The following is a 19,364-nucleotide window of genomic DNA, read 5'->3' on the forward strand; positions in this document are numbered from 1 at the left end:
GTCCCATCTGACTTCATTTATAAACTGCAAGTTCAATGACAAAGCGCAAGGTGGCAGATGGTTAGAGCGAGCCCAAGTTGTATGCTCCTGAAGCTGGCCCTGCTGGGAGTGGAGTTAAAGGAACGGAGTCAAGGGTAAGGAAAGAGACCCTAAGTAGCGCTTAGTGAATCAAACTCTTAGGCTTCTTCTTAGTCTTTTCTTCCAACTTGTTACGCCTGAGGCTGAAGAAGCAATCCCGCCAAATGACAAGGAAGAGTGATCCATGGGGTCGCCTGTCTTGTTCGGAAAGACTCCATCCTGTCTTATCCCATCACAAGAACCACTGTGCTGAAAAATTGCTTGACTTTATTTATTATTATTGTCTCTCTCTCTCTCTCTCTCTTTTTTTTTTTTTTTTTGTTACTCTACAGCATTTGGAGCTCCTGAGTCGGGGATCAGACCCAAGCCTCGGTCTCGACTTATGCCACAGTGGGGGCAGCACTGGATCCTTCCCCCTGCCGGATGGGGGATTGAACCTGCGTCCCAGCTCTGCAGAGATGCTGCCAATCCGTTTGCATCTCACCAGGAACTCCTATTATTTAAGTTCAGCTATAGGACTCACATTTTATTATCTATGTTCAAGTGGAAAAATTATAGTCGTGATCACGTTTTGGTGCCACAGCCAAAGCATCTACCGACGCGCTAGAGTAGCAAACTTCATTTCTCTCCTGACATTTATCATTTGATGATGGTTGTTCAGAAGTCCTGAGTTCCAGGCGCTGTTTTATGCACTCAAGGACGAAGGTCCCCAGGTCTTCCTCTGTGGCTCTTACAATCTCGAGGAGGGAATGATTTGAACCAGGAAAACCCTCCTCTTAAAGACAGACATGGCGAAACCACCTCATAAATAAATGACAGCAAATGTTATATCACTAATTGAAAAAGAGCAATTCCAGGTTGATCAGGGACAGAAAAGAAGGTAGTTTTGACAACAGCTTAAGAATTCTTGCCCCGTGTTGAGACTGTTTCCCTCAGAACGTATTCTTGGTGTAGTGCAACGATTCTGCACACTAGAGCTTGCTGTGTTTGCCAGCTCCTTGTTATTCCATAACCTTAGGTCAGTACCACCCAATAGAAATAGAAGAACCACATATGTAATTTTAATTTTTTTCTACAAGCCACAGTTAAAAAGTTGAGGGAAACAGGTGAACATTGCAGAAACATTTTATTTAAACCAGTGTATCCTAAATATCTTTTCAATTGTACTCAATATAAAAAAATACGGGTGCGTTCGGTACCTTCTTCTGCATTCTACATTTGTCCTAAGTCTTTGTATCGGTGTGTATTTTACACTGAGAGCACATCTCTGTTCAGACCGACCTATTCCAGATGCTCAGAAACCATCCACAGCCAGCAGGTAGCATAATGGGCAGAGATGCATTCAGTGTCTTAGCTCATGTGTCTGAGCTGAGCGAGCCACCCTGTGGCTCCTGGACGGAGAGAAATGGAAGCCAAGATTCTGGGCCAATATGCCCCAAAACTCAATTTTGATTCAATTAGGCTGAGAGCTTAGAGGTGAATAAGGCAAAATTGGATTGAGCAAGACAATGGGATCAATGAGACTGAAGAACAGAATGCTTGGCGTTCCTGTCGTGGCACAGCGTCTAATGAATCCGACTGGGAACCGTGCGGTTGCGGGTTCGATCCCTGGCCTTGCTCAGTGGGTTAAGGATCCAGCATTGCTGTGAGCTGTGGTGTCGGTTATAGACACAACTCGGATCCTGCATTGCTGTGGCTGTGGTGTAGGCTGGTGGCTACACCTCTGATTAGACCCCTAGCCTGGCAACCTCCATATGCCAAGGGAGCGGCCCTAGAAAAGGCAGAAAGATTAAAAGAAAAAAAAAAAAGAACAGGATGCCAGCAGAACACAGGCACCTCCGTTACATCGTGGGGCCAAAGCAAGGAACCCCAGATGAGTCTGAAGATAAGAAGAGGTGCAATAAACGCAGGCGGGCAGACCGTTTCTGCCTCGTGGACTTGGGAGTTGAATCAGTCAGATTTTCTTTGGCGGGGTGAGGACACGCTTTCTGTACAGTACTTTTATCATCTGTTTGGCCTAACTTTGCTAAGATATTTGTCTGGCTCTCCCACCTGCTCATCTCTGAGCTGGGGATGGGGGTTGTGTGGTGCCCCCAAAGCCCTGCCCCCAGATGCCAATATTCCTGCAGTAGAAATTTGACAGCACAAGGGGACCGGGGCACCGGGAGGGTGTTTGCCAGGCAGGGGGCTGGGGACTTGGAGCCTGCTGAGTCCGTGCTTCAAGCAGAGGGAAGTCAAACCCCATCACGCAATCACATCCAATTTCCATTTGGAAATGACTTTGCAGGAAAATGGCACGGAGCCCGTCCTCCTGTTTGCCAGCTGATTCTCTGGGCTTTCAGGCCTTGGTTTCTGAGGAGGCCGGAGAGCACCGGGTTATGGAGAGCGAGAGAGCTCCAGATAAAGCCGTGTCCTCTTTTACAATTCAGAGCTGAAATTGGAGCTGAGAGGAGGAGCAGAGGCAGCCTAGGGAAATGACTTGGATTATTGCATTAACCCAGAGAACATTTCAAATGAAAACTTTCATTGCACGATCAATAATTCAGTCTTATCAGTTTGTTAGTCTGGGCAGATGACATTTATTTTAATAGATGCTCTTGGAAGGGGAGTATAAAATTTATGGTGTGCTTGTGTGTTTTTTTTTTTTTCTTTTTGAGCACACAAATGCCTTTGCTTATTTATCTATAAGAGCATGGTGGGTCTCAAGTTCCTTTATTCCTTCTGCGTTATGTAAATTTCAGAAATCTGAGTTGAGAAGGATTTAAACTCTTCTCTGTTCCTACTCACTCCCTACTCAGTCTCTCACACCCATCTTTGCACCTACTTTGTCTGACAAGCATCATTTATTTTTTGCTTTTTGGTTTTTTTTTTTTTTTGCTTCTAGAAATTACTTTCATATTTTGCATTATATTCATTTTACTGTTCTCTCTCCCTGAATCTCTAGTCCTCTTTAAACAAACAAACAAACAAAAAATCAGGGTTGCCTGACATTCCTTGCTGGATTTTAATGCATCATGAGATTAAAGACAAGGTCTTTAATTTCTTGCTGCAAAGTTCTTCCATCTCCCACAACTATTTCTCCCACGAGTTGTTCTTGCATACTGAGTTGGACTGACCATGGCCAAAGGCTACATTGGGCCCTCCATTTGTTCTTATAAATAAAGTTTTATTGGAACAGCACCATGTTTACTCGCCTCTGTATTGTCTCAGGCTGCTTTCATGCTATCATGCAAAACATAACCATGCAACTCTCTAGCCCCAAGAGTCTAAAATAGTTACTCTCTGGCTGTTTCCAGAAAAAGTTTGCTAATCTCTGCTGCAGACTTAGGCCCTTCCAGCTTCTGCACCTACCTCGGAATTAGAAGAAAGCCACAACTTTGGGGCGGCAAAGGGGGAGAGGCACACGTGTCCAGCAGGTGCGGCTTTGACTCCTGCTGACCCTGTCACTCCCTGGAGAATTCCCTGAATGTCTCAGAATCTCAGTCTCATCACTTATCAGGTGGGGACAATAACGTCAACCTCCCAGAGCCGTTAGGATAATTACCTGAAATAAGCTCCAAAAGTGCACAGCACAGTGCCAGAGCAATAAAATAAAACCATCTCGGTAAAATAATTAAGGTCACCAATAAAGGGATAAACTGGGAATTTGAGATGAGCAGATACACGCCATTCTTCATAAAATAGAAAACCCGCAAGGACTGTATGGCACAGGGAACCATATGGAATATCTTAGGATAACCTATAATGGAAAAAATCTGAAAAAATATATGTCTGCATAACTGAATCACATTTCTGTACACCTGAATCATTGTAAATCAAGTATACTTTGATGAAAAGTAATTAAAAACAGAGAAAAAGGAAAAAACAGCGTGATAGTGATAACAAGGATAAAATCCTCATCCTTAGCAGGGGTGCCTCCCATGCTAGAGGTCACCCTCGAATAGACTGTTTTCCAGATTCAGTCTGCAGGGGAGCCCAAAAGAGAAGGGGAGTTAGTTGTGGCTGTGTGGAGTCCGGTATGAAATCCCGTTCCCGGACCCCGGGTTTTCCTCTTTCTCTCCTGGGGAGTCTTTATCTTCAGTCCCAGCCTCCACCATCAACCATTTTGAGGGGTACCCAGGATGTAAAGATGCAGTATTTCTGCATACGAAAGATGACAGCAGCATCTGCACTGAGACGATTCAGTTGGGTTCTGTAGCTATGTTGTCCCTGGAGTTTCCTCGTCACGCTCACTTTTCCTGCAGGACGGCAGTGTGGGAACCGGTCTCCATGTCTATTTCTCTGATCAAAGCAAGTAGAATTAGTCATGCATACGCCACACCTACTAGTTTTTGTTTGATTCTTCTGTGTCTTTTAAAAGCTCCTTTCTGAATACCCACTGCATTAGTCTAGGTTCCATAGGGAAACAGAATGAATAGAGATATGCATCTGCAGATTGATCGATCTATCTATCTATCTATCTATCTATCTATCTATCTATCTATCTATCCATTCAATTCCTCCAACCATCCATCCATTCATCCATCTGTCCATCCAACAACCATGCATCCTATGTATGTATGTATGTATTTACCTATCTATTCTATCCTATTTATCTATCCTTTCCATACATCTAACCATCCATCCATCCATCCATCAATTCATCCATCCATCCATCCATCCATCCTATGTATGTGTCTATTTACCTATCCTTCCTTTCTATCTATCTATCTATCTATCTATCTATCTATCTATCTATCTATGGAATAAGCGGTTGGCTCACGCAGTTGTGAATTTTGGGGAAGTCCAAACGTCTGCAGTTGGCAAGCTGGAGTGCCAGAGCCAAAGGTCTAGTTCCCATCTGAGACTGAGGGCAAAAGACCAGCATCACAGCTTAAAGACAGAGAGACAGAGAAAGCACGTTCCCCCCACTCAGCCTTTCGTCCTAGTCAATCTTCAATGGATCGTTGAGGCCCCCTCATTCAGAAGGGCCGTCTGCTCTACTGGGTCCATTGATTTAAATGTTAATCTCATCCAGAGGCCCCTTCACAGGCACGCCTAGAAAGAAGTTTAACCAAATATCTGAGCCCATCCTGGAGGTTTCTTGGGTGTGAATGGAAGCCTGGTTATGTAGCGACGGGCGTGACCTCCAGGGCTGCTGGGAGCCAGTGGTTGGTTATAAAGGAGACTGCACACTGCAGAGCCAAGGTGATGCAATGCTTTGCTCAAACCAAAGGCTATGACCTTATCCATGAAGAAGCATTCACCGTGAATCTTGGGGACAAAAGGGACAGATCAGGAAGGAAGCGGTAGGTCCTGGGGGCCGAAGTCCAATGAGGTGGGTTTGTGAGCAGACCCTGGGGAAGACCTTCCGGGGGCGGGCTCAGGACTAGAGTGGTTCTGAAGCCCCATCCAGAACCTGGACAGGTCAAGCCAGAGGCAGAAGCAACGAAGGGCAGGTGGAGGAAACATCTCCCTTGGAGCAGGTTCTCGTGTTTTCTTTTGAAACGGATGTGTTTACCTCCTTGCATGCAAATCAACAGTGCCAAACTGGGGAGACTCTGGCCCCTAACACTGAAAGACAGTTTCTTGACTCACCAAAATTAACTTGCTATGACCGGTGACTTGTCTTCGCACTTGTTTAAAGAGAAGATGTCAGGCCAGGAAGCTCAACTATTGGTACAACTATTAATATTTGATTTTTTCTCCCATTGAAGAAATTTTAGTTGACTCTGGTGTTTACCTTAGTGCAATCAAAGTGATACTATAAATTGGTATTTCTTTAGATGCGCTGCTCGCTCTGTAGAATAATGATAGAAATATAAACATAATTAACATCCACTGAGTGCTCCCCTCAGGCCTTGTGCTGTGTGCTGCATGTATTACCTCATTAACTCTCTCAATTATTTAATGAATGAAAAAGTACTGTACAATTCCCCCCATTTTTCCATAAGGAAACGGAGGTCAAGAAAGACGGGGAACTTGACATTTCAAGGCCACTTAATGGGGTGGGAGGTTTCAAACCCAGGAGATCAGACTCTGACTCCTGAAAGCTTCATCTCTGTGCTTGACGCCTTTGCAAAGCTGAACTTTTTTTTTTTTTCCCTTTTTAGGGCCTCACCCATGACATATGGACATTCCCAGGCTAGGGGTCAAATTGGAACTGTAGCCACTGGCCTCCACCACAGCCACAGCAACTTGGGATCCTAGCCGCCTCTGTGACCTACACCACAGCTCACGGCAACGCTGGATCCTTAACCCACCGAGTAAGGCCAGGGATCGAACGCACATCCTCATGGATACTAGTTAGATTCATTCCCACTGAGTCACAACAGGAACTCCCACTAAAGATTTGTTGAATTCATTGCATTCCCTAAAATGGTTTACCATGCAGCATGAAAAGAATTACATATGTGCTGGCATTGGGAGGATGCCTTTTGTTTTGTTGTTTTTTATCCTTTATTTAAAGTTTCTAAGGCAGGAAATGGGAAACACACACACTTCCCCTATTACTCTCTTGCCAAAAAGATGCTCGACACCTCTGGTTGGGGGGCCATGTACCGGGTTATTGAACCGGGTTATTGTTAGACATTTTGTCCCTTAAGCAGTAATTCAGAACTTTCCCTTCCCAACCGCAAAACAAATGTCTCTCTTGGTGCCTGTAAAGCACAAAGGACTTGTTTTCCTCTTTGCTTCCAAGGAGAGGATAAAAAGGAAGCAACCGATTGGGAATATATTTTCTTCTTCCAACCCCAGCTCCTTTTCTGGTGCTTCCTACTGTCCCATAACGTACATTAAAAGTAAAGATAAAATAGAACAGAACACAACAATAAAAACACCCAAGTCAACTCAGATCTAAAAAAACCCCCCAAACTTAGTAAATTATTCAGCAAGTGTGTTTCTTCTCAAAGTTTTGAAGACGCTGTCAAATTTTATTTCTATAAATGTCGTGCTTTAAGGAGATGTTAAAAGTTTGACCATATTCTCGAGGGATCCTTTGCAGAAGGGACAGAATCTTGGTATTTAAAGCTCCTTCATCACGTCCCTGGTTGTGGCTTCATTCTCTTCTGGTTCCCTGATGTCCTAAGCATTTGTCCTCAAGTGCCACCTCCAGCCACAGCAGGTCAATGCGCGACGCAGATACGACAAATGAAATGTACGAGTTTTTGATGACAAGAATAAGTATTATTACTGCTCATATCTTGCTTTTGATGTCATCGGAGCCAGCAATGTATGCAAAATACTGCAAAACGGGTTCAAGGCACCATGCTGGGCACTGGCCCGTCAGCAAAGTCCTGGAAGCTCCCTGCTGCAGCTGGCGTTAACCTTTTAGTTGCTGGATTATGGAAACTTCTGGAAGGACCAGGGAGTCATGTGTGAGAAGCTACAGTGACCCAGATGCCTGGGAAGAGGGCATTTGGGGGATCAGGAGGCGTTTCCATATTTTAACAGTTATCACGGCTGCATTGACAGGTAACCGTGATTATAGAATGTGTGCAAAAGCGTAACGGAGCCAGAAAAGAGCAATGCCAGTAATTGGAGAACTGAAGGTATTTAATTCAGCACATGTTCACCGAGCAGCTACGGCTGAGCCAGACCCTATACTGAACCCAGGATTGTAGAAGGGCTAAGAATGTGCCCCCCCCCACACACACCCACCTGCCTGCCCGAAGCTCATGGTCTAGGAAGGGAGAAAAAGTGCTACCGAGAAAGGGTTTATTTGGTCTGGACTGCTTAACCTGGAAAAGGGAATGGTGGAAGGAAGACTTTTAACTGCAAGGTGTGGTGGGAAAGGCCCGCCTGTCGTCCATGGCGATGAAGGGAACAAGACGCCTCGGGAGAAGTTGCCGTTCCCTGTAAGGACAGCGTATTGTGTCTGTGAGCATCCGAGAGCCTGGTAGCGGCCACGGACTGGCTTCCGTGGGGGTCTCTGCAGCGCGGCAGGTGCCTGCACATCAGGGCGCGACGGGAAAGCTCGCCTCGGGCAGCGGGGGAGCCTGATGGGCAGGGGCGTCAATGCTGCTCGTTCCTGTGGTTTTGAGAAAGGCAAGTATAATATCTGAGGAATTTTGATCAACCCCACAGGCAGAGCCGAGTACCTCCCTCCTAAAAGCAGATTCTGGGAGTTCCCACTGTGGCATGGTCGGATTAAGAATCCGACTGCAGCGGCTCAGGTCTCTGCAGAGGCTCGGGTTCGATACCCAGCCAGGTGCAGTGGGTCAAAGGATACGCATTGCCACAGTGGCATAGGTTGCAGCTGTGGCTCAGATTCAGCCTCTGACCTGGGAGCTTCCTATATGCCATGGGGGCATCCATAACAAATAATAATTTAAAAAACCAGAGTCTCTGATGAGTTTTATCAAAAATTGCCTCAGAAGTTCCTGTTGTGGCTCAGCAGTAACGAGCCTGACTAATACTCATGAGGACTCAGGTTCGATCCCTGGCCTTGCTTAGCGAGTGAGGGATCCGGCATTGCTGTGAACTGTGGTGTGGGTCGCAGACGCGGCTCCGATCTGGTGTTGCTGTGGCTGGGGTGTAGGCCAGCACCTGTGGCTCTGATTCGACCCCTAGCCTGGGACCTTCCATATGCCTCCGGTGCGGCCCTAAAAAGCAAAACAAACAAACAAGCAAAACAAAAACCTGTCTCAATTCTCAGCCTTTACACATCCGTAGATGGGGACGGGGTCTGTTTGCCAGGCTTCAGTGGGGAACCTTCCTGACCTTGGGTGGTTCACATGTTGCATAAAGATACGTCCTCTGACTGAGTCAACAGGCCATATTGCAGAGAAAAATCTCAAACTGTCTTCTTCCTTGCCTTTGCCCCCCAAAGTGGGACTTTGTGAAAGCTGCTTGTTTTGTGGAAACAAACACATTTTGGCTTCTTGCTGGCTCTGTGCAGCCCTCAGAAAAGCCCAGTCGAATCCTGCTCTCTCTGATGAGTCATCCTCCGGCCTGCCAGCTGAATTCTGGCGGAGGCCACTCTGTCTCAGGGAAGGAGGTACAGAGCTCAAAGGAAGCATGCTGAGCCCCAGATCCCAGGCCATTTGTCGTGTAATTAGAAACAGAATGTTTTGACTTGAAAGCTGATGGCATCTGATAGGGTGTCAGTAAAGACAAGATAAATATGAACCTTTTTGGATGTAATTTAACCGACTCAAAACTTTGATGAGGGCGCCACTTCCAGTGCTCTTGGTATGAAATCACTTTCCCCTCGCTGCTCCCTTGAAAAACTTTGATATGTATTAGTCTGGAAATTTCCACAGCTTTACTAATGAAGATGTAAGAGATTGACACATCACATGTGGATAATATCACATTATAAAATATAAAATAATAAAACGCTCTTGGGTCTGCTGTCCTTAACCGGCTCAGTGGGATCTGGTGTTGCCCTGAGCTGTGGTGTAGGTCACAGACACAGCTTGGATCTGGCATTGCTTGTGGCTGTGGTGAAGGCCGGCAGCTATAGCTCTGATTCGACCCCTAGCCTGGGAACTTCCATACTCCACAGGTGTGGCTGTAAAAATAAAAAAGAAAAATAAAAAAGAAAGGAAAAAAGAAGGGAAAGATGGAAGGAGGAAAGCAAGTAGCATGAACTTTGATCTTTTTGCTCTAGAAGACTTTCCTTTTTTTCTTTTCCTTCCATCTTCTTTCTTTCCTTCCTTCCATCCTTCCTTCCTTCCTTCCTTCTGTCCTTCTGTCCTTCTCTCTTTTTTTTAATGGCTGCACCTGCAGCACATGGAATTTCCCAGGCCAGGGGCCCAATGCAACTGGGGCCTACACCTTCACCACGGCAACACCAGATCCAAACTACATCTGTGACCTATGCTGAGGCTTGCAACACCCCCAGATCCTTGACCCACTGAGTGAGGCCAGAGATCCGACCCACGTCCTCACAGAGACAACATCCGGTCCTTGACCCCCTGACCACAACGGGAACTCGTAGAAGACTTTCTACTGTGTCTCCTAGCTGAGGGATCAAGTACGTGCTAATTCTTCAGCCTAGCAATATACCCCTAGAATAATATTTACTCTAAATTATCCCCAAATTCAATCTAAAAGAAGTGACCTCTAGACGGTGGTCTCTCAGTGAAGCTTTCTGGTAAATGACCCTGCAGTGCCATCTGTCAGTGATCGAGCACCCCCTTCGCACAGAGGTTCCAGTGAGTTCTTCAGTGCCTCCCTCTTAAACATGAACAGACATTCGCGAATCACCATTTATGAAAGTATTTAACATAAAAGACAGAGTAGAAATGAACAGAGGAGTTTGGAGCAATCAGAGCTGGTATAGGAAATGGAAGAAAACCTTTAGTAAAAGAATCCATTTAATCAGAGAAGTGAGAAAATGCAGGAAAAAAAAAAAAAGGAAAACAGTCAAGCAAGACAAATAATGATAGTCCAGCCATTCTACAAAGTCAAGGATTTTCAGTGAGTTTTTCTTCAAAAATTATAGATAGTATTCTGAGCCATGTCCTTGGGGCTGTTTTGCAGGTGCTGAAACCCCCACAGGTGGAAGAAGTCGACTGTGTTCTGCCCACAAGCACCTGTTGACCCCAGATCTGTTGGAACCAGAAGGGTGATGACAAGGAATCCCAATGACCTTACCACCAGCCAATCAGGAAACGTCCACGAGCTGACCACACCCCACTCCTCGACACTCTCAGACTCCTCACCACCCCCTCTGGGGGGACACAGTCCCTGAGGCACTAGCCTGCTGTGTGGCCTCTTGGCCTGGCAATTAAAGCTCCTTCTCCTGTCTCCTCCAACTCCGTCTCCATGTTTCTATTCGGCATTGGTGCACAGAGGCAGCTGAGATTTCGGCGACAGCATCAGGGCAGAGAAAGCAGACGACTGTGGCTATGGGAAAGCTGCTGGGCTGGAGGTCTTTTTAAGGCAGCGGTGCCCCAGGCCACACCTGAGTTTGGGAAGGTGGCTTGCAGGAACCCAGGAGGGAAGAAGGCCTCTGACTTCTAGACTTAGAGGTGGGCCAGTGAAATTCACCTTGGGGCACCCTGTGGCCAGGTTGTAGGTGTCGGGAGCCTGGCTCTGGCTGCAGGGCGAAGACTCGTGACTTTCAGCAGAAGTCCCGTGGAGGGTCCTCCAGCTCCGTTAGGTTTGCTGGGGGGACTCCGAGCAAGACCAAGCTGGCACTCAGGGACAAGGATGGCGGGGGAGGGAGCAGGGAGTCCAAACGTGGCCTTATTCAATTTCAGGGCCTCGGGGCTGGCAGAGACAGAGGAAAGTGGTTGAAGCCAAGGTCAAGGATCCCAAGAAGTCATTGTCTCCATCTCTGTCCCTGTTGTTGGAAGGTTGCTGATCCGCAAGGAAATCATGGCTTTGGGGTCCGGTCAGCCGGGCGGTTCTGAGGTTGGTGTTGGCAGGTGGGCCTATGAGAGCTGCTTGGGCACAGATCAGAAAGGCCTGAGGCTTCCTGGCATCCTTCAGGAGACAGAATGACTACATCTTTGTTTGGATAAAAGGATCCAAAAGCGATAGGCCAGCCATCCATGCGTCCCCAACATAAGACCCCTCAGAGAGCATCAGGGTAGACCCCCCGCTCCCTCCATGCCCCGCGGCCTCCCGAACCCGGGTGCTGACCGAGGTCGCTGCCCCACGTCCTGGTCATACATGCACCATCTCCCCAGACCGCAGGCTTTGGTGTTCAGGCCAGGGTTGGGTCAGTCCAGCCTGGAGAGTCCCCGCATGCTGGCCCACGAGGCCCAGTTTATGGGAGGCATAGGCCTCATTTTCCCTTCCCCACCACTCCCAGCCGGCGCCTGGGGCTTTGCTGCATTTTGGGCAAGTCCAGTCCGAGAAATGACGGTCGTGGTCTTGCCGGCCCACTCGAGCGACGCACAGAGATTTCCAAGGACAGCCACACGCACAGCCAAGTCACACTTTACTATGTATCCCAGGTTTGAGCTCCCCGGATTTCAACTCTCTGGGACAGAGCTCCAGACCTAAAGTCAGGAAATAAAACCCATGCTCGGACACCATCAGCTTTGCAACTAAGTTTTTAGGTTTTTTGGGTTTTCTTTACTTTTTTTTTAATTTTTAAAATTAAAAAAAATTTTTTTTTGTCTTTTTGCCTTTTCTAGGGCCGCTTCCCAAAGCATATGGATATGGTTCCCATATAGCATATGATTCCCAGGCTAGGGGTCGAATCAGAGCTGTAGCCGCCAGCCTACGCCAGAGCCACAGCAACGAGGGATCCAAGCCGCGTCTGCAACCTACACCACAGCTCACGGCAACACCAGATTGTTAACCCACTGAGCAAGTCCAGGGATCGAACCCGCAACCTCATGGTTCCTAGTCGGATTTGTTAACCACTGCGCCACGACGGGAACTCCGGTTTTTGTTTTCTTTTTACAGCCACACCCAGGGGATTTGGAAGGTCCCAGGCTAGGGACCATGCCACAGCCACAGCCACAGCCACCACCATGCCAAATCAGAGCCACATCTGTGACCTAGTCCACAGCTTGTAGAGACACCGGCTCCTTAACCCACTGAGGAAGGTTGGGGATCGAACCTGCACCCACAGAGAGGCAATGTTGGATCCTTATCCCACTGAGCCACCACAGGAACTCCTACACCTATGCTTTTTAAACACAGCTATCCACTATAACTTACAACAAATTCTTACCAAGCTGGCTCTCATACCCACAAAAGAACATTCTGTTTAACGTAGATACAACCTGTGGGGAGCACAAAGACGTATTGGAGCTAATGCGTGAGCACACGTGCTGTAATAGGTATGCATGTGGTTAAGAAAACTTTCCAAAGATTTCAGGGTAGAGAGCAGAGTGTATATCATGTTTATTACGTTTCTCCTTCTCTCAAATATGGTTTCCGTTTAAAAGTTTGGCTCCTGAAATGGATGAACTGCCCTTGAAAATTTCATTATGTATCACACTTTACTTTCCAAGATGCCAAATGGAGTGTCACTAGGTATATTCGGATTGTTTATTTTTCCTTTAAAACTGTGTCTTCTATTCCTGCCTGTTCTGGGTCTTTGCACCGCACACCATTTTTTCCCTCCGTTTCATCCTTTTTCTTGGTTAAAAGCAAAACCATCAATAACTTCAGATGAAAACTGCTTGCAGGAGCATGCTGCGATAATCCAGTTGGAAGACTCTGACTGATTTGGGTCTAAAGAGACATGCAAACGGCGTCGGTCGTACCCCCACTTTCTCCAGAGCGAGCATCCGAGCGCCTCCTCTAGAGCCTCCAGCTTTGCTCCTGGCACCTGTTGTTTTGCACAATTTCATAAGCTGTCTGCTTCTAATAAAGGAAATTCTGTGTCCGCAGTGCTCCCACAAGCAATCGAAGCTGTGCCGCCTCTGCCCCAGAGCCCAGCATCCTCAGAACTGTGGCCTTGACTCCAGGATGAAACACAGGACGATGACGAGATTTGCTCTCATCTGACAGCTCCAGACCGTCTCTGCAAGAGGCAAGTGCAGGTGCCAAACCCCGGACTGAAAGAGCCATGCGCAACTTCCAAGTTTGATTGCAGAGACTGTGAGCCTATGAAAACTTTGCCTTCTGAGGATGTTTCGACATCCGGAGCCGTGGGTTCCAGGATAAAAGGGTGACTTGCTCTGATTCCATGGGTCCAGGTGTCACCGTGCTCAAGCTCACTTTTGTTAGACGTTCTGCCTGTCTTCAGGAAACACGCACCTCTTCAAGCCTGGAGGTTTCCATTGAACACTTATTTTATTAGGTTCCCAATAATATCATATGATAGCATAGAAATGCAGAGGACTCAACAAGCATCGCTCGAACAGCAAAATTAACTCTGTGTGTGTGTGTGTGTGTGTGTGTGTGTGTGTGTGTGAAAGGCACCAAAAGGTGACAATGCCGTGGAGAGGAAGTTAACATTCTGAGTGCCTGGCGCTCACTCACGGACTCATGATGAGCTTCAGTGTTTAAAGAAATTCCCCTGGAGTTCCCGTCCTGGCCCAGCGGAAATGAATCTGACTGGTATCCATGAGGACGCAGGTTGGACCCCTGGTCTCCCTCCCTGGGTTAAGGATCCGGTGTTGCCGTGAGCTGTCGTGTAGGTTGAAGAGGCAGCTCAGATCCCACGTGGCTGTGGCTGTGGGGCAGGCCGGCAGCTGCAGCTCTGATTCGACCCCTAGCCTGGGAACCTCCATAAGCTGTGGGTGCGGCCCTAAAGAGACAAAGAAAAAAAAAAAGGAAATTCTCTGATGCTTAGTGAAATACGTTTCAACTGTACTGATTCTGAGACCATCTTACGGTTTCGAGGCAGATCCCACAAGTGCTTGTTATCGGGCCAGTCCTGGTTCGGTGTGGGAAGCCGCTCTGAGTTTGTGCTGTTTGGTTCCCTCTCTGCCTCTCAGACTGGAATCTTCTCACACATTCTTCCACTTATTCCTGTCACAAGCTCCCAGCAGGAGGAAGGAGAAAGAAATGCCAGGGACTCCTCCTCTTTTAGAGACCAATGATATTTCCAGCTTTTTAGGGCTCAACACATAAATCTGAGAAATAAAGCTCAGGGATGTCCTACTGTACAGCAGAAGGATTCATATCCCATCTCTTGGGATAGAACACGATGGAAGACAGTGTGAGAAAAAGAATGTGTGTGTGTGTGTGTGTGTGTCACTACACCATACGGCAGAAATTGGCACAACATTGTAAATCAATTATACTTTAATAAAATTTTTTTAAAAAATAGTAAATATCTTAGCTAATGGGGTGGCGTTAAGTCAGTTCTCAGAGAAAAGTCTTTCGCTTGAGCCACAACTACGTAAAAAGAAGAAAATCCAAATATTAGGGAGCAATCCAACTGTCTCGAGAAATTAAAAGCCCGAGTTAAACCCAAAGAAGGGAGAAAGGAAATCCTCAAGCAAAAGCATGAAGCCATAAAACATAAAATTGAAAAAGTGAAAAAAAGAAAGAAAGCTTTCTTTGTGGGATTTTGGACCACACCCACGGTGTTGAGTGATTAGCTCAGTTAGCGGAGGGATTTCTCTTAATAATCCAGAAAGGCTGCTGTTGACATTGTTGGTTATGCTTTCTAACTTAACGTGGTGAGTTAGTTTCCGGAGGGGAGGGCCAACTTTGATTTTAGAATTGGGGGATTCTTCAACATATTTTCTTTCCATGTTTCCAAGTTCCAGAGTCTCACTCCCTCTATGACCTAAAATGCAAAATTGGCCCATATTGTGGACAAAATGTTTGGGTCCCTCAGAAATTCACCCACTGAAGCTTGAACCCCAATGTGATGGTATTGGAAGCGGAGCCTTGGGATGTAATTAGGTTTAGATGAGTTCATGAGGGTGGGGCCCTCACAAGGAGATGCGTGTCCTTATAAGGCGAGGAAGAAAGACTAGCCACCTTCGCTCCATCATGTGATGACGCAGCGAGAAGTTGCCGTCTGCAAGCCAGGAAGAGAACCCTCACCAGGAACTAAAATTGTCTGCACTTGATCTTGGACTTCCAGCCTTCAGAATGGTGGGAGAGAAATACCTGCTGTTGACATAAAGAACAGATTGTGGTTGCCAAGGGAACCGGGAAGAGGGGGGCAGGACTGGGATGGACTGGGAGTTTGGGGCTAGGAGATGCAAACTCTTAGAGTGGGTGGGCAATGAAGTCCTACGACTGAGGTCCTACGGGGAACTATAACCAGTCTCCTGGGATAAACCATGATGGAAGATAAAATTAAAAAAAGGCATGTGTGTGCGTAAATTATACACACATATCTATCTATACATATATGTATATATGACTGGGTCACTTTGTTGTACAGCAGAAATTGCCACAACACTGTAAATCAACTATACTTCAATTAAAAAAAATACTGTTAAAAAAAAAAGGGAGTTCCCACTGTGGCTCACTGGTAACAAACCTGACTAGCACCCAAGAGGGTGCGCTTTGCTCTCTGGCCTTGCTCAGCAGGTTAGGGATCTGGCCTTGCCTTGAGCTGTGGTGTGGGCCAGAGCTGCAGCTCTGATTTACCCCTATCCTGGGAACTTCCATTTGCTGCAGGTGTGACCCTAAAAAAGGAAAAAGAAAGAAATATCTGTTGTTTAAGCCCCCCAGTCTGTGGCATTAGTCATAGTGGCCCACGCTGACTAACGCAGCCCAAGTACCCAGCTTGGTTGCCTCAGTTCTAGGTTGACGTCCCCAAGGGCAGAGCAAGAGTCCAGATGAGATGAGGAGCATTGGCGAAAAGACGTCGCACCGTGATAATGTTACTGAGATTCAACGAAGACTGAGAGCAACGGCGACGCCCTTTATAAACAGGAACACCAGAAAGGAGGGAAAGAACATTTTAAAAATTGTGGTAAAAGATACACAGCATAAAATTGAACATCTCAACCTTTTCCCCCATACCAGCAGCATCCAGAAGTTCCCCGGCCAGGGATCGAACCTGAGCCACAGCAATAACAATGCTGGATCCTTCACTGCGAGGCCACCAGGGAGCCCCACGTCTTAACTGTTCAAATCCGTGGCATTAAATACATGTATGTTGCTGCATTACCGTCACTGCCATCCACAAAGCCTCCTCGACCCAGGAGAGAGATACAGGCAACTAATGCATCCTCCTAGTTCATGGCCGCTCCCATCCTCCCGGTGCTTTTTCTGTAGGTCAGAGCTTAGGGAGAGCACAAGGCTTCCCTTCCTTTCTCCATGGGCTTTTGCTGATATTTTAAGTGGATACAAGGCTTCCGGTCCTGTTTGATTCTTGGGAAACTGCCTCCACCTTTCCTGTTCTCCATTTTCCAAGGAGTTGGTAGAACTTGGAGAAAGGGGGTCGCGGGCAGAGTCTTCACGAAGCGACTCAGCCTAGTAGCTTCACTCTTTGGTCTCAGCCTGAGAGCTAAGACACCAGCTGCTTTCCTTGAAGATGCTGGTTGCATTCCCCATCGTTGCTGGTGTGTGTGTGTGTGTGTGTGTGTGTGTGTGTGTGTGTACAAAGCAGTGGGCTTTATAAGTAGTATCTTCCAGGATGCAAAATATTACAGGTATAGTACTGGAAATGTCGTGGCCCCTCTTTCTTGGTTCTTAACCCCGTGGCTTATAGCATTGCTTTTCATCAGCGGAGTAGGAAAAGCCACGTAGCTCAAAACAATTAGCAAGTGATTAGCATGTGGCCCCCCCCCCCCCCCCGGGGAAGGAGGCATTGTGTTAGCTGCCTGGGGGCTCAGTGGTGAATAACACACACTTAGAACTTGCCTGCATAAGTCTTGGGTCTTTCAGGGAAACAGACATTAAAAAAGCCATTCATGGGACCTGAGGGACATTTAGGAAAGAGGAAGATGAGGAACGTGAGCGATCCTTGGCTTTTGTGAGCCGTAAATGGTAATCAGAAATACTTTTTAAAATCAAAAGCACAAAAACCTCAAAAGCTTTTTCTACAACAATACAGATGATGAGGAACCCAGGTGGGAGCCACGGCTGATCACGGGTTATAATCTTCCTAAATTACACACGGTGTAAGAACACATGTTGGGATCAGGCCGAAAAATCACCGTGGCAATGCAGGATGCAAAAGATGACGCCTTAAAGGAACCTCGCTGCTCTCTTGAAAGAGAAAGGCATAATACCGCAGGTGCTTTGAGAGTTCTCCCAGAAAAGTGCGCACACTCGGAAATTAAAAGTGCTTTAGGAATTGCAGGTCCTCAAATGGGCAATGTTTTCCGATGCTGATCTTTTATGATAACCCAGCCAAGGGTGAGGTGAGGTGATTTCATCCTTTTAAAAAAAACATGCATTAGTGGTTTACAGCTAGAAAAGATCTTTTTACACACGAGCTCGTTTTAATTCTCTCTGGGTGTCTGCCTCTGCTACGCCACTTCCCTCCCCCACTTGTTTGTCACGAAGATGGCTAAGACAAATAACAATTACAGCTAACAGGTAAATCGCATTCTAGGTGCCAGGCCCGTGCCAAGCAATTTGCCTGTGCCTTATCTTAGCCAATCCGCAATAAACATTTTTCCTTATTTCTGGTTTATAGATAATGTATCAGATTGAATCCTGTAATGAAGCATAATGGAAGAGACTATGGAAAAGAATATATCCATGTGTAAGAAAATATCACTGTGTGAACTGGAGTTTGGCACGTGCCCTCTGCTCTACAGGGACTGAATCGTGAGCCACGGCAGGTGCCCGATGCTCAGCACCCCCGAAAGGAGCTCAGCGTGGAGACCAGGGGTGAGGGCACTCTGAGGTCTGGGAAAACCGGCAGAATAGGTCTTCAGATAGTTAGATAGTTTCAGAAGATTTTATGAGCCCAATTCTTGCCTCTCCTTGTATCTGGAAAAGCACTAAAATCCTTCATGGTGACATCTGCTCCTCGTGACCAGCGGTGACCTTCTGTAAAATGCATGCTTGGTAGCAGGGACCTCCCCTTTCACCAAAATCACATACGTACCAACCTTCCCCCTGCCTCTTTGGAGCAGTTTCTTCAGAGCTCTCTGAAAAATGCTGCTTTCCATGCTACGGTCCTCTTTTTGCCCCAAATAAAACTGAACCCTCAAATTTTAGGTTATGCATTTTTTTAAAGAAGGCAACTGAACCACTTAGCTATACACCAGAAACTAACACAACATTGCAAATAAACTAAACTTCAATTACAAAAAAGTGTTAGATTTTTTGGGGGAGGTCTTTTTTTTTAGGGTGGCACCTGTGGCATATGGAAGCTCCGGCTAGGGGTTGAATAGGAGCTGCAGCTGCCGGCCTGCACCACAGCCCCGGCAACAGCAATGCAGGATCCAAGCCATGTCTGCCACCTACACGGCAGCTCATAGCAACACTGGATCCTTAACCCACTGAGCGGGGCCACGGACTGAACCCAGGTCCTCATGGATACTCATTGTGTTTGTAACCCCCTGAGCTGCAAGGAGAACTCAAAACAAACAAACCAAAAAACCTATCAGATTTAAAGGGCTTTCTAACCTGCCGGGAAGGGACAGGGTGGACCTCTGTCTGGATCCAGAGATACTCTCGGGAACTCAGCCTATGTCCCCTTGTAGCTAATTAATTTGGTTTTAGCATTTCTATGAAGCAGCTTCAACATGCTTGATGGAAATTTTACAGAGAGGTGGAAAAGAAACATAGGAATCCAACTTAACAGCTTTCGAGATACAAATGAACCTTAAATTTGATGCTAACTGGCGCCCAGAATGAATATGAGTGAAATACGGTGGTCTCACTGGCACCCACGTGTCTCGTGCCAGGATCCAGTCTTTATATCCAGCTCTCAGCCATAAAGGTGTATTTTTTTTTTCTGGCTGCTGGAAGGATGAGGAAGGGAAAAGAGGTTCTCAGCAAAGGTTCTTGGAAGA

The sequence above is a fragment of the Sus scrofa genome, chromosome 10, assembly GCF_000003025.6.
Source record: "Sus scrofa isolate TJ Tabasco breed Duroc chromosome 10, Sscrofa11.1, whole genome shotgun sequence".
NCBI classification, from domain to species: domain Eukaryota; kingdom Metazoa; phylum Chordata; class Mammalia; order Artiodactyla; family Suidae; genus Sus; species Sus scrofa.